The following is a 15240-nucleotide window of genomic DNA, read 5'->3' on the forward strand; positions in this document are numbered from 1 at the left end:
CAGCAGTTTGAATTTGTAAATAAACTATTGACACACACATGGATCCCAAAAGAATCATTTTATGAAACAATTTTTGCACTTATATGTATCGTGTTTGTTTTGTTGTCAATGAGTATTTATTGAGCATCTGTGAGCCAGGCACTGTTCCTTGTGCTGGGCATAAAATACTGAATCAAAAAGTCGCAAGTCCCTGCCTTCATGAAATATTTGTTTTAATAAGTACAGAGAGTCAATAAACAATGAGCATAATAAAATATATATAGTATATTAGAAAGTGAAGTAAAATATACATTGAAAGGGTTAGGAGGCAAAAAGGTGGGAAAAAAGGACGGTAGACGGGGAAATTTAAAGCGGGTGGGTTTATTTCTGCGCTGCTGGGCACACCAAACCCAAAATGGACGGAAGTGAGTCAGCGCCTGGTGATGGCATGGACAGTTTTTAAGCAAGGGGGTCAGGTGACATCCGGAAGGGGCGGTTCCCCGGAAGTCAGGTGGCCAGAAGGGGGCGGGTCCCCAGAAGTCAGGTGTTCAAAGGGGCGGGTCATCAGCTCCGGAAGTCAGGTGTCTGGAAAGGGCGGTCCCAGAAGCCCTGTTGGGAGGGGCGACACAGCCTCCACAGCTCCAGTTGCAGTGCTCTTCCCGGTTCCCCCCACCTAACGTACATAGTATGTGAGAAAGTGAAGCATTATGCAAAAAGAAAAAGTAGATCAGAGTAAGGGAGAAGGCAAAGGTGTTAAATTTAGATTCAGTAGATAGGGAAAGTCTTGAATTTGAGCCAAGACTTGAAGTAGAGGAAGAGTGCTGGGCAGAGGGAGCAGCCAACGTAGAGACCTGGAGTATACTCATATATACATTAACACTAGGTCCTGTTGTAAAATACACTTCTTTCTTTTATAAATAAATAAAGAAAGAAAGCTACTGTGTTACACAGGGATTATTTCCAATTTTACCGAGGTTTAGAAAGGTGGCATGAGTTATACAAGTCAAATAGCCTGCAGGTAAATTCAAACCTGAATGTTTAACTCCAAATCTCTTCCTCTTTACCATGTGTCTCCCAACCTGAAATTCAGCGTTTGACTCAACTCTGCCTCCTCCTCAGCTTAAAGTCCGGGCTCCTGCCCGTAGCTCCCGAGGAAGTCTTCGGAGAGGCTGATGAAGTAATTTTGCCATATGAACATTGTATTTCCAAAGTCTACTGGCATCTCTGCTCAGTTCCTGGGTCCCATTGAGAAATTGATGCTGACACGTTCCACCTTCAGTCTCCAGCCTGCCTCTGCCCCTACGACCCTGGTCAAAGTTCACAGAAGGCAGCTTTAGAGGGTCAGAGAAGGGTGTGTAGCCAGCTGCAATTTTCATATTGATAAATGTCTGACATCATTTTTGAAGATTGCAAACGACTCTATCTTTTGAGTATATGTCTATTTATTTAACCAGTTCCTTAATTTGTTTCCAACTTTTCAGTATCTCAAACAATGCTAAATATATCCTTTGTAGCTAAATATCATTGCAAATCTGTGATTTTTTTCCTTACAATAAATTCTGGAGGGCCCAGGGAACATTCTCCCACAGGTTGGCTTCCTCGACCCAACTACCTTGAAGGGGTTTGTAAGGTCAGTGATTCTGGGATCTTCAAGTCATACCTTGTCCCTCGTGACTATTTCTTGCCCTACTTTTGCCTTCAGAGATCTCCGCCTTTTCCCAAGAGTTTCAGAAAGTGACTAAGTCTCGGATTAGTTTGTATCTCTACGCAGGGACAGAGTGGGACTGTAAAAATGATGTTAAAGCTGAAACTGTGCAAAGGAATCTTAAATATAATGGGATTTTCCTACTGGTTATCATTGTTCTGTGACCTTTAAAATTTTTTGTCAAACCATTAAAAACTCTCCTACTGTCAGTTATAAATATATAGGGAAATTTAAAAGGGCAGTATTTAGTGTACTATAATTTGGAAGATTAGAAACATTGTGAATTAAAGTGTTGTTATTTCTTCATTAAAAAGGTCATTGAGTCTTTTGAACAGTGCCGTCTCCTTGTATAAAGTAGGATGCTTCCAGCTTTTGATCTTTTTCAATGTCAAGAAATGTCTCTAAGAGTTCCTTTAATGTGATGTTTCTATGCTGGCATCACTTCCCTGGGTGTCTTCAACGCCTTTCCTCACCTGTGTTGCGTTTACCTTTGTGAAGTTACTCTGAGTGCACACCTGGGTTCTCTTGAACAGCAGCATTGTCATTGTTCCCACGGTCAGCTGTCTTCTGGTCACATCCAATTTCACTTCCAGTCTTATTACTTATTTCTCTGTTGCGTTTTCATATTTGTTGTCCAGTTCCCTCTTTCAATTATTTACTTTTGTGAAATGTCATGTGGGTTTATCAGTGGGAGATAATGAGGCAGAACAACTACATGCTTTGCTGTCTGTGTGTGAACTGAATAGCAGATGTGCAGTAACCAACTGCTGACAGCCTAAAGGACTGGACACAGATCTGATGCACATCTGCTGTCTCTACATAGTGTACTGCAAAGTGAAAATGTACATAGTAATTTGTGGACAGAAGAGCAAACAGCAAAATTTGTACTCTATACAGTTATTCACAGTTGTAATGGGAATTTGAACTATGTGGTTGGCAGACGGTTTTTATTTAACCAAACCAGAGTAACTGAAGTTCATGCCTATTGGAACTATGCACAGTGAGGACTGCATGTATTTTCATTGCCTGCTTTGTTTTTCCAATGATGGTGATGACAGTCATTCTGGCCCCTTTACTCTCCATTTCCAGTGTATACTCGTTAAGGTCCTGACAGGAAACGAATGGCATTCTCAAATTGGTTTATTTGAGAAGAATTTAGTAAAGGGTATCATTACGAAGATGTAAGTTAGGGCGATGTCCCAGAGCTATTACAGCCTCTGTCATTAAAGTGCCTAGACTTGATGGAAGTTCTAAGATGACCCAAAAACAAAAAATGTGTTGAGTGGGGAGGGCCACCTAATAGGAACTTGATTTTTATCATGAGAATAGCTGGACCATGACAACCTCAGGGAAGGAGTATGGGAAATAAATACATCAACTTCACTTTCCTTCCTCCTACGTTTTCCTACCAAAGTGATGTATTTGCCAAACATGGTTGGAAGTTAATATAGTCCATGAAGGTCAGCTTTCCAGGGCAGAGAGAAGGCTGTGGAACAGTAGACACTAAGCATATTGTCCTGTTTTAATTTCCTTCCCGTTTCTTAATTTCTTTCTATCAGAGAAGGTGTAGGTTTACAGAAAAATCATACATAAAAAACAAGATTCCCATATACCATCCCACCACCACCATTTTGCTTTCGTGTGGAACTTTTGTTGCAATTTATGACAGTATATTTTTATAATTATACTATTAACAAAAGTCCATGATTTAACTTAGGGTTCACTGTTGGTGTAGTGTAGTTCCATGGATTTAAACAAAAATTATTGTTACCATATATACAATCTAACATTTCCCCTTTTAGTCATATTCAGATATGTATATCAGTGTGGTTAATTGCATTTACAATATTGTGCTGCTATCACCACCATCTATTATTGTTAGGTAGTTAGGAAGTTGTAAGCCTGCCACATGGGAAAAGGGGAACCACCCCAAGGCCACCCCCAGGAGGCTAAAACCACCTTTAATGGATGGTTAAATTGAGCAAACTGCAGTCAGAACATTCTGCCTTTAACAGATGGTTAAATGGTTAAATTGAGCAAAGTGCGGTTAGAACACCCTGTTAAAGCAAGAAACAAAGCCACAAAGAAAAAACCCCAAGAAAAGTCCCAAGTAGTGCATGTGCAATACTACCATCAGCTGGTCCCATAAAACTCTAAGCTAAAACTGTAACTGGGTCCAGTCTAGTTCTTCACCAACTGAGCCAGTCCTTCTTTAGGACATATTTTTTCCTCTCCTTACTCACTGCTTTTAACAAATCACCTTGCTCTCCCAGCTTCGACACGAGTTTACCAACACTCCCCTCCAGGTTTTCTTCCTCTCTTTATACACTGCTTTTAATAAATCACCTTGCTTACCCAACCTCGACTGGAGTTTCCGTTCTTTGTCTCAGCAAGTCAAGGACTCCTGGCCAGATAAAGGCGGGGGCAACATTATCAAAACTTTCCAATCATTCCAAATGGGAACACTATGCCTTTTTTTTTTAATTATTATTTAAGAAAACAAACAATACACTTAGAACCACCAACAATGGATATCTTAGTTAGCTTAACCATAGGCGTATTTAAATAACACATCCATATTATCATTGTAAAGTCTGTGTTTGCACAGTAAGTTTCATAAACCAGTTTAAAATTAAGGAAACAAGAAAAAACCTACATATTTAGATAGCAAAGTTCTTAGATTCTAAGTATTAAACACTAATTTAGATACCATTTGATAAGCTCCCAAAACTGTGAATGTTCTCAAAATATCAAGTAGAAAGTTCTTATAAATATCTGCATTGCTATAGTAACGACCTATGTTATTAAATTTTTTCCTGATTTCAAGAAAGGAACCCTATACATTTTAATCCTTAACTTCCCATTCCTTATCCCCACCCCATCCCCTGGTAATCTGTATTCTACATTCTGACTCTATGAATTTGATTGTTCTAATTGTTGCAAAACAGTGAGTTCATACAATAGTTGTCTTTTATGTCTGGCTGATTTCTCTCAACATGATGTCTTCAAGGTTCATCCACATTGTCATATGCTTCGGGACCTAATTCATTCTTACAACTGAATAATAGCCCATCATATATATATATATATATATATATATATATATATATATACCACATTTTGTTTATCTGTTCACTGGTTGATAAGTGCTTGGGTTGCTTCCATCTTTTGGCAATTGTGAATATGCTGCTGTGAACATTAGTTTACAATATTTATTTGAGTCCTTGCTTTCATTCTTTTGGGTATATGTTAGTAGAGGCATTGATGGGTCATATGATAGTTCTATAATTAGCTTTCTGAGGAACCACCAAACGATTCTTGACAATGGATACACCATTTTCCATTTCCACTAGCATTGAATGAGTATTCCAATTTCTCTGCATCCTCTCCAACAGCTGTTTTCATTTTTTTTAAATAGCAGCCATTCTAATTATCTTGTGGTTTTGATTTGCATTTCCCTAATAGCTACTGATGTTGAGCCTCTTTTCATGTGCTTTTTGGCAGGTTCCCCTATTTATAGAAGTTCATTGTCCACTCCGTCTCCTAAGTGACAAAACTTTCTCTCCTAAGTATTTAAGGCCAGCAGGCCTTTGTCTCCGACTGCCTCTATGGTTTTTCACACTCCTTTGTCTTATCCCACTTTTGTCTGGAGGGCAAATACTGGGAGAAGGGTCATCCTGGAGAGAACTTTTCCAAGTTAGTCTTTCCCAGCCAAAAAAAGTCCAGGGACCTAGGAAGGAGACACAGACCTGCTCCAAAGTGCCCTGAGGGGGATCAGGAAGGGCTCCAAAAGCTTCTCTGACATCTCCCCAAAGCTGAGTTTTCCTGGCCTGCCTAGAAAACACAGCCCTTCAGCTAACTTCTCACAGCTCTAAGGAATCTCTGTATCTTTGATTCTCCATGGCTCCATCCCTGTTAGGGTGGGTTGAAACACAAGTCATTGCTGCCTTTGTCCCAGTTGTAAGCAAGAAATTAGGACTTTAGAGACGATTTTTTTTTACTTTTATTTTTTATTTTTTTTACTTTTTTTATTGTATAGTATAACATATATACAAAGCAAAGAGATAACAAGGCAATAGTTTTCAAAGCACTCTTCAATAAGTGGTTACAGAACAGATCCCAGAGTTTGTCATGAGCTACCATACGATCCGCTGGTATTTTTCCTTTAGGTGCTCCAGAACATAGGAGGCTAGAGGGCTTAAATACTTTTTTATCATCGCAATTGACTTTTTTTTCCTTCTTTTTTTTTGTGAACAATAACATATATACAAAAAGCTATACATTTCAAAGCACGGCACCACAATTAGTTGTAGAACATATTTCAGACTTTGGCATGGGTTACAATTTCACAATTTTAAGTTTTTACTTCTAGCTGCTCTAAAACACTGGAGACTAAAAGAGATATCAATTTAATGATTCAGCTTTCATATTCATTTGTTAAGTCCTATCTTCTATGTATAATTCCACCATTACCTTTGATATTTCCATACCTCTCTTTGGGATTGTTTGGGCTATGCTAATTCTAAAGGGGATGATTTTTGTTTGTTTGTTTGGTTTTTTATTAATTTTTAAATTTTTTCTAAATACCAAAAAAACACCAAACAAATGCATATATTTGTAACTTTTGATCATTCCATTCTACGTATATAATCAGTAATTCACAATATCATCACATAGTTGCATATTCATCATCGTGAGCACTTCTTGGAACATTTGCATCTATTCAGAAAAAGAAATAAAAAAAAAATAGAAAAAAATTCATACATACCTAGCCCCCACCCCTCCCCCTCACCAGCATTTCACTCTAAATTTATTTTAATGTTTGTTCCCCCTATTATTCATCTTTATTCCATATGTTTTACTCGTCTGTTGATACGGTAGATAAAAGGAGCATCAGACACAAGGCTTTCCAATCACACAGTCACATTGTGGAAGCTATATCATTATACAATCATCTTCAAGAAACGTGGCTACTGGAACACAGCTCCACATTTTCAGGCAGTTCTCTCCAGCCTCTCCGCTACATCTTGACTAACAAGGTGATATCTAGTTAATGCTTAAGAATAACCTCCAGGATAACCTCTTGACTCTGTTTGGAATCTCTTAGCCACTGACACTTTATTTTGTCTCATTTCACTCTTCCCTCTTTTGGTTGAGAAGTTTTCTCAATCCCTTGACGTGAGTCTCAGCTCATTCTAGGGGTTTTCTCAATTCCTTGATGCTGAGTTTCCGCTCATTCCAGGATTTCTGTCCCACGTTGCCAGGAAGGTCCACACCCCTGGGAGTCATGTCCCACTTAGGGGGAGGGTGGTGAGTTTGCTTGTTGTGTTGGCTGGAGAGAGAGGCCACATCTGAGCAACAAAAGAGGTTCTCTTGGGGGTGACTCTTAGGCCTAATTTTAAGTAGGCTTAGCTTATCCTTTGTGGAGGTAAGTTTCATAGGAACAAACTCCAAGATTGAGGGCTCAGCCTATTGATTTGGTTGCCTCCACTGCTTGCGAGAATATCAGGAATTCTCCAAATGGGGAAGTTGAATTTTCCCCCTTTGTCCCCTGTTCTAGTTTGCTAGCTGCCAGAATGCAACACACCAGAGACAGACTGGCTTTTAATAAAAGGGAATTGATTTTGTTAGTTCTTCAGAGGAAAGGCAGCTAACTTCCCACTAAGGTTCTTTCTTACGTGGGAAGGCACAGGATGGTCTCTGCTGGCCTTCTCTCCAGGCCTCTGGGTTCCAACAACTTTCCCCAGGGTGATTTCTTTCTGCATCTCCAAAGGCCTGGGTTGAGCTGCAGTGCTGAGATGTGGTATGCTGAGCTGCTTAGGCTGTGCTACATTGTGCTCTCTCATTTAAGCACCAGCCAATTAAGTCAAGCATCATTCACTGCAGCAGGCACACCTCCTAGCCAACTGCAGAAGTAATCAGCAACAGATGAGGTTCATGTACAATTGACTCATGTCCACAGCAACAGAACTAGGTGCCTTCACCTGGCCAAGTTGGCAACTGAATCTACCTACCACACCCCCATTCCCTCACAGGGATTTTCAAGCCCTTAATCTTGAGGCTTGCTCTTATGAAACTTAGTTCTGTAGTGGAGAAGCTAAACTACCTATACTTAAGCCTAAGAGTTACTTCCAGAAAACCTCTTTTGTTGCTCAGATGTGGCCTCTCTCTCTCTCTCTCTAAGACCAACTCTGCAAGGAAATCATTGCCCTCCTTATTAAGTGGGTCAAGATGTCCAGGGGTATAAGTCTCCCTGGCAATGTGGGACATGACTCCCAGGGATGAGTCTGGCCTTGATACTGTGGGATCAACAATGTCTACCTGATCAAAAGGGGGGAAAGAAATTTAACAAAATAAGGTGTCTGAACTGAGAGGGTTCAGATAGAGTTGAGAGGCTATCCTGGATGCTATTCTTACACTAGCTTCCTCATTGCCAAAGTTTGCCAAACTCCAACCAACATCATTCCTACTAACTCTAAAGAATGCCTAGGGCTCTGAGATTCTACAAAAGTTTCATGCACTAAGATTTCCCTCCAGAAACCTACAACTTCCAAATGGGTTCCTAGGCCAGATAAGTCCTGAAACGAGAGGATAGCCTCTGCTGAATATCAACTAGTTCCATCCCCCTATCACATATCCCCCTTTCCAGCATGAAAAAGTTAGAATGGGCATAGTCCAAATACCCCTATAGATTTGTAGAAACATCAAAGGAGAAGGAGGCATTATAACAGAGAAGACAGAAATTAACAAATGAGTATGACTGCTGAATCATTATATCAATATTTCTCTTATTCTTCAGTGTCTTGGAGCAGCTAGAAGGAAAAACCTGAAATTGTGAAACCTTAACCCATACCAGACTTTGAAATCTGTTCTATAACTACTTGTTAAAATGTACTTTGAAATTTATTGCTTATATATATATGTTATATTTCACAATTAAAAAATGTTTAAAAATACAATTGGTGAACCATTGATTGTACACTATGTATGGAATGTTTGTATATTAAGGATGTTTGTATATTTGTATGTTAAGATTTATCATAAAAATATTTTTAAAAAATACAATTGGCATAAACAGATTAGAAACAAACACAGCTGAATGCTACTGCTGTATTTCCATTGCCTAAGTTAGTGCTTGGTACATCATAGGTGCTTAGTATGGGTTTTTTGTGGTTTTTTTTTTTAATGATTGAGTTCTGATACGTGTCTTTGTATGCATATAAAATTAGTTTCTTCATATAAATTTCTAGATTAATAGTGCATAGGTATGTGAAATCTGTATAAAAATTTCATTTATAATTTTATTTATATAAAATTATTTTATATAATTTATAAAATTATATAGCATTCTTCAGTTTGCTTCTTTTAATATGTCTTGCCTATGATATTTGGCTCTGCCTCATTCTTATAATTGCCTGTTATTCTATAGTATGGATATGCCATCATTATTTTAACTGTCCTCTGCTGATGGACATTGTGGGTTGTTGAGAGCTTTTTACTTTTGAAGATATCACTGAAGTGAACATCTTTTACATTTCTGCACATATTTTCTGTATAAGATATACCTAGTATTGGAAATTTTGTATTGAAAGACTAAGTGCTTTAAATTTGAAGAGATACCCTTTCCAAAATTACCTTGGGGAGAGGTTTACTGATTTACCTTACCACAATGTATGAAAATCCTTCTTCCCTACTAAGTTATCAATACTAGTGGATTTGAGTTGGAACATTTTGTTATGTACTTATTGGCCACTGAGAATTACCCATTGGAGTCCTTTGCCCATTGGTAGAGTTGTCTCTTTCTTATTGATTTATAGGAATTTTTAATATTTTTATATAGTATTCTTTTATATATTTACCCTACAGTTTTTTTCTCTCTGTCTTCCATTTGTCTTTTTGTGTATAGAATCATATATTGCAGAGCTGTTTAAAAATATTTTGGCATTAGTGTTGTCATTTATGGCTCCTGGGATCTGGGAGTTGCCTTTTTAGAAGGGATTCCTTTGCTCCAAGATTATAAAAATCTTCTCCTGTTTTATCTTCTCATGCTTCTGTAGTTTTGTTGCTGGACAAAGGCGGTGGATTCTTTTGCCCGATGCACTCAATGACCAATTCCTGAGACACCTGGGTTTCAAAGAGAAAAAGTTTATCACTAGGTGCATAGTAGGAGAGCAGATGGCCTATGGACCCAAAATCTCCCTGAACTGCAGTAATTCTGATAGTTTTGTTAGAGAAAAGGATGGGCAGGGTTTAGGATAATGAGCACATGACCCCAGATGATATAATGGAGGTAATCTAATTACCGAGCATGCTCAGGTTGATTACATGCTTAGTCACAGAACGTATGTAAGAAAATAGCGGAATGAGGTATAGGTGGCTTGTAGGTTATAGCCCAGGCTACTGCGTATGGCAGGTGGGCCCACTTTGGTTAGGTTCAGTCTTGGTTATTGAGATAACTTTGGACTTGGAGTGAGTTAGTTCTGGGCTGACCCAAGACCCTACTTTAATAATCATTAGGGGCTGTCTTGAATGATTACAAGACTCTAAAGTTGAATACTTTACAAATGAAGGTTAGTCACAAGGTTTCTACAATCACAGGTGCAGAAGATAAAGGCTATACAACCCTTATCAGAGATCAAGACAACTGGATTACAATTTAGAGATTTCAGATATTTTCCTCAATCGACTCCAAGATACCAGAAAGCAAAAAGGAATATCTGTATAATGATTCAGTAATCAAAATCATCCCTTAAATCCTGATTTTTCAGTTACAGTTTTATTTTTAGATTTAGAACTTTATTCTGTTTGGCATTTATTTCTGGGTTTAGTGAGAAGATGTGGATCTAATTTTTTTTCAAATTGATATGCAATTGTCATCACACTATTTATTGAATAATACATCTTTTTCCCAATTCCTATATACACATGGGTCTTTCTCTGGATTTTCTGTTTTGATCCATTAATTGTTTTGTCTCTTTATGTAGGAGTATCACACTTTAAATTTTTATTGCATTGTGGTATGCTTTGCTATTTGACAAGGGAATGCCCCCATTATTGTTCGTTTCTAGAACAGTCTTGCTACTCTCACAGATTTTACCTTCTAAATAAATTTTGGAATCAACTTGATAAATTGATTGCAATAACAAGTTTACCGATAAATTGGGGGGAGACTTAAAAACCTAACAGTTTTCTATAATACTGACCATTACTTAGTTTGATTAGGTCTTATTAAAATTTCTTAGTATGTTTCCTTAATTATTATTTGGCTTAAGAAAGTTATCGATTTTTTTCATCTTTTATCTGACCACCTTACTGAGCTCAGTGGTTTTTTTCAGATTTTGAGGTGGATGTGGTTGTTTGAAAGTGTCGTGTGCCCCCAAAAAGCCATGCCCTTTAATCCTAATTCAATATTGTAGGATGGAAATCTTTGATTAGATTGTATCCATAGAAATTGACCCACTTAATTGTGGGTGTGGCCTTTTGATTAGATGGAGATGTGACTCCATCCCTTCAAAATAGTTCTTGATTAGTTAACTGGAATCCTTTAAAAGGGGAGACATTTTGGAGGATACACAGTTGTTCAGAGCTACCATAGAGACATTTGGAGATGCAGAAAGAAAATGTCCCCCCATGTCCCCCCCCCCCCAGGGAAGCTATTTGGAAATGGAAGCCAAAGAACCAGCAGACACCAGCCACATGCCTTCTATTAGTTTGCTAGCTGCCGGAATGCAGTGTACCAGAAATGGAATAGCTTTTAAAAGGGGAAATTTATTAAGTAGCAAATTTACAGTTCTAAGGCTGTGAGAATGTCCAAATTAAAACAAGTCCATAAAAATGTTCAAATTGAGGCACCATCACTCAAGAAAGGCCAATGAAGTTCAGGGTTTTTCTCTCTCAACTGGAAGGGCATGTGACAAATATGGCAACATCTGCTAGCTTTCTCTCCAGGCTTCTTGTTTCAAGAAGCTCCCCAGGAGGTATTTTCCTTCTTCATATCCAAAGGTCTCTGGCTGCTTGGGCTCTCATCATTCTCATCACTTTCTCACTTCTGGTGGGTCTCTCCAAAATGTTTCCTCTTTTAAAAGATTCCAGTAAACTAATCAAGACCCACCTAGAATGGGTGAAGCCACATTTCCCACTAATGAAAGAGTAATACCCACAACTGGGTGAGTCACATCTCCATGGAGATAACCTAATCAAGTCTCCAACCTATAGTAATGAATAGGGATTAAAAGATCTGGCTGCTCCCACAAGACTGGATCAGCATTAAAATATGGTTTTTCTAGGGCACATAATCCTTTCAAACCAGCACACCTTCCCAACTGACAGAGGTGTTCCATGCCATCGGCCTTTCTTGAGTCAAGGTATTTTTATCTGAATGCCTTAGTTTGGACATTTTAATGGCCTTTGAACTGTAAATTTGTAACTTAATAAATTCCCTTTTTAAAAGCCATTCCAATTCTGTTATATTGCATTCTGACAGCATTAACAAACTAAAACAGTGGACAATCACAGCCATCTGCAAGTAATTATAGCTTGTTTCTTCTTTTTCGGTATTGAAGCTTATTTTTCCTACTTACTGCTTAGACTAGGACTTACTTTTCTTGCTTATTGCTTATTTTAGGGTTGAAAATTAATACTGATAATGGTCATCCTCGTCTATTAGAGGCAATGCTTTTAATACAGTATTACATAAAATCCTTGCTGGAAGTTTCCTTCTGATCCTAGTTTATTAAGACTTGTGTGTGTGGTTTGTGTGTGTGTGTATTAATAAGGGCTGGCTGACATTTGTCAGATGCTTTTTTGGCATTTATTGAGATGTTACATTCAACTCTGCTCTACTCTTCAGTCTGACACCAATACCCATATTTGAACCCTAAGGCAAATTTTCTACTTCATTTGGAATGCTGTTCTCATCAGGGATTTTTCTTTCAGGTTAATGTCAACCATTTTATTTTTTATTTAAAAATTTTTTAAATTTCCTTTTTTTAAAAAAAAATTGAGAGCAAAATATTCACGAAGTAAAAATTTAAGACTGGTAAAAAGGGTTTGGGATGAAATGGAGATTTACAACCAATCCATTCCCTGGGTCCTTCTCCATAGAGGTAACCACTGGATTTTACATTTTCTTCCAGAAATTAGCTATATGTATACAGGTGCACACAAACATGAGTATGTGTGTATGTGCATATCTAGCCTTATTTTGAGGCAAATGAAATTTACTACATACTAAGAATTTAGCACTTAACAATATGTATTTTAGAGGTTGTTCATTATAATTACAATCAGAAAATTAGTGTCTTTTTTTAACCTGTAAGAAACTTTTCTATTGGTTAATTTTCTTCCTTCTTTTTTCTCTAGTTTCTCTTTCTAGAACTTCTACAAGATGAATGTTGAAATTTATGGTGCTGTTCCCTATATAGCTTCACCTTTTATTTTGATTTCTATTTTTTTTTTGGTCAATGTTCGGGGGATCTTCTTGGTTCCAAATTCTAGATTATTAATTTGTTATATCCATTCTGCTGTTTAACCCACCAACAGAATTTTCAATCTTTTGGATTTTTCTGTTGTTTTTGTTGTCATTGTTTTAAAAATAGCACCTGTTTTTAATTTAAGGCTGCTTTCTACTCCTAAGTCTCTCTTAGGGTATTAATTATTAAAGTTTTAAACACTCGTGTTTAAACTCGTGATTTTGTTTTCTCAACAATCTGTTCTTATGTTTATTGAATTTGGTGCTTTCCACTTAATTTGGTGCTTATTTAATATTGGCTTTTCTCAGATTTCGAGACTCAAAGTTTGCTCCTCTGTGAGTTCTAATATGACTCACTTCTTAGTACCTATACCATATATATCCTGTCCATCTATTGCATGTGTGTTTAGATATTTGTTTCTCTCTATTAGGCAAAAAGATTTTTGAGTTTCATCTTTGTATCTTTAGCACCTAGGATAGTTAGTTCGGGACATGTAGTGGATGTTCACTAAATGTTGAATAACTTAAATGAATGACCTAATAAATAATGAATATACAAGTATAAAGTATTTCAAATATGAGTTTTGTGTCATCCACAAAGTGGAAGATAAGATAAATGGGTGTCCTGTTTAACTTAGCACAGTGCTGAAGAAAGTTAGTGAGACCAACTAAGTGTATTATCTCCCAAGATGAAGTGGGGCTAAATTTTAGGCTATGTTATCAAATAATGAACATGCTTAGAACAAGTTGGCATGCATTTTTTCCATTTATCTAGTACCAATCACTTCAGGTAGAATAAGAATGTATTGTTACAGGGACCAGTATCATTCAAGGATGTGGCTGTGGACTTCACCTAGGAGGAGTGGCAGTACCTGGACCCTACTCAGAGGGATCTGTACATTAACGTGATGCTGGAGAATCCTATCAACCTCATCTCCATTGGGTAAGGAACATTACCCAGTATTGATTGATTAGTGTCTTTCTCAGTTGCTCCAAATGACCATCCCTTTGAAGTACTTTTATAAGCATGGCCCTGAGTCTCAGTAGAGACTTTGACAGTCTTTTGGGAGGTCCAGCTTTGAGTTTGTTGAAAGACCTCTCTTTTTCAGCTACAAATAGGCACTTTCATCAGGTAGTTTTTGATGAAGTTTTCTAAGTGCAAAGGACATGAAGCCCAGGTAATGAGGCCAAAATTCTATATCTTTCCCATTAACAGGGTATCACATCAAATCAGATGTGATCTATAAGTTGGAACAAGGAGAAGAACCATAGATGATGAAGAGAAACAACCCAGAATGGAGCTATGCAGGTAAGTTAAGTGAAAAGTTGAGTTAATGGGAGCAATGAAAGTAAGATCACAACTGGTCAGTTGAGAAATATGATTTAGGACTCTTCTTAAAGGTCATTGACCTTTGGAAGTAACCAAGAAGAGCAGATGCAAGTTCACCGTTGCCACCCTAGTCACTTTTAAATTCTAGATGGTCTCTCCCGTGGACACTATTGCAGCTGTCCTTTTGTCCCTTATTACAATTCCTCAGGATTATTTCTGTTTTTCTTCAGAGCTTGTAACGTCATATTTTTGTGTAGCAAGAGCTGTTTGGATTCATTGTATGTTCTGTCTCTATTTCTACTGCTACAATTTAAAAAATATGTATTTATGGTTTTCTTGCATGGTTCATGGGGGATAGATTCCATTTGACCTTAGAATTTCTTTCATACATAGAGGTTAGGTGTAAAATTAAAGATTCAACTCCAAAATGCAGCAGAAAGTTATGAGCCATAATACATTGGCAGAAATATTCGCAATATATAGTTTATTCTACTTCTTTCTAAAAGTCTGGCAAGTTGACTTCTAGATGCACAAAGAGAACCAAGAAACACTTTTGAGGCACACTGCATTCATTAATCAAGTAACTGGGATTGAGGAAAAGAATAACGCACTTGGAAAAATATTCCATCTGAGCACGGACTTTGTTTCTTCAAAATGAAGACTTCAAAAATGTGCCTCTTATGTTAGGAGTTTGAAGTACTCAGACTTATATAGTAGTAATAGAAGATATGCAAGAAATAATGAATGTAGCGAATG

The sequence above is a fragment of the Tamandua tetradactyla genome, chromosome 20 (genome assembly GCF_023851605.1).
Source record: "Tamandua tetradactyla isolate mTamTet1 chromosome 20, mTamTet1.pri, whole genome shotgun sequence".
NCBI classification, from domain to species: domain Eukaryota; kingdom Metazoa; phylum Chordata; class Mammalia; order Pilosa; family Myrmecophagidae; genus Tamandua; species Tamandua tetradactyla.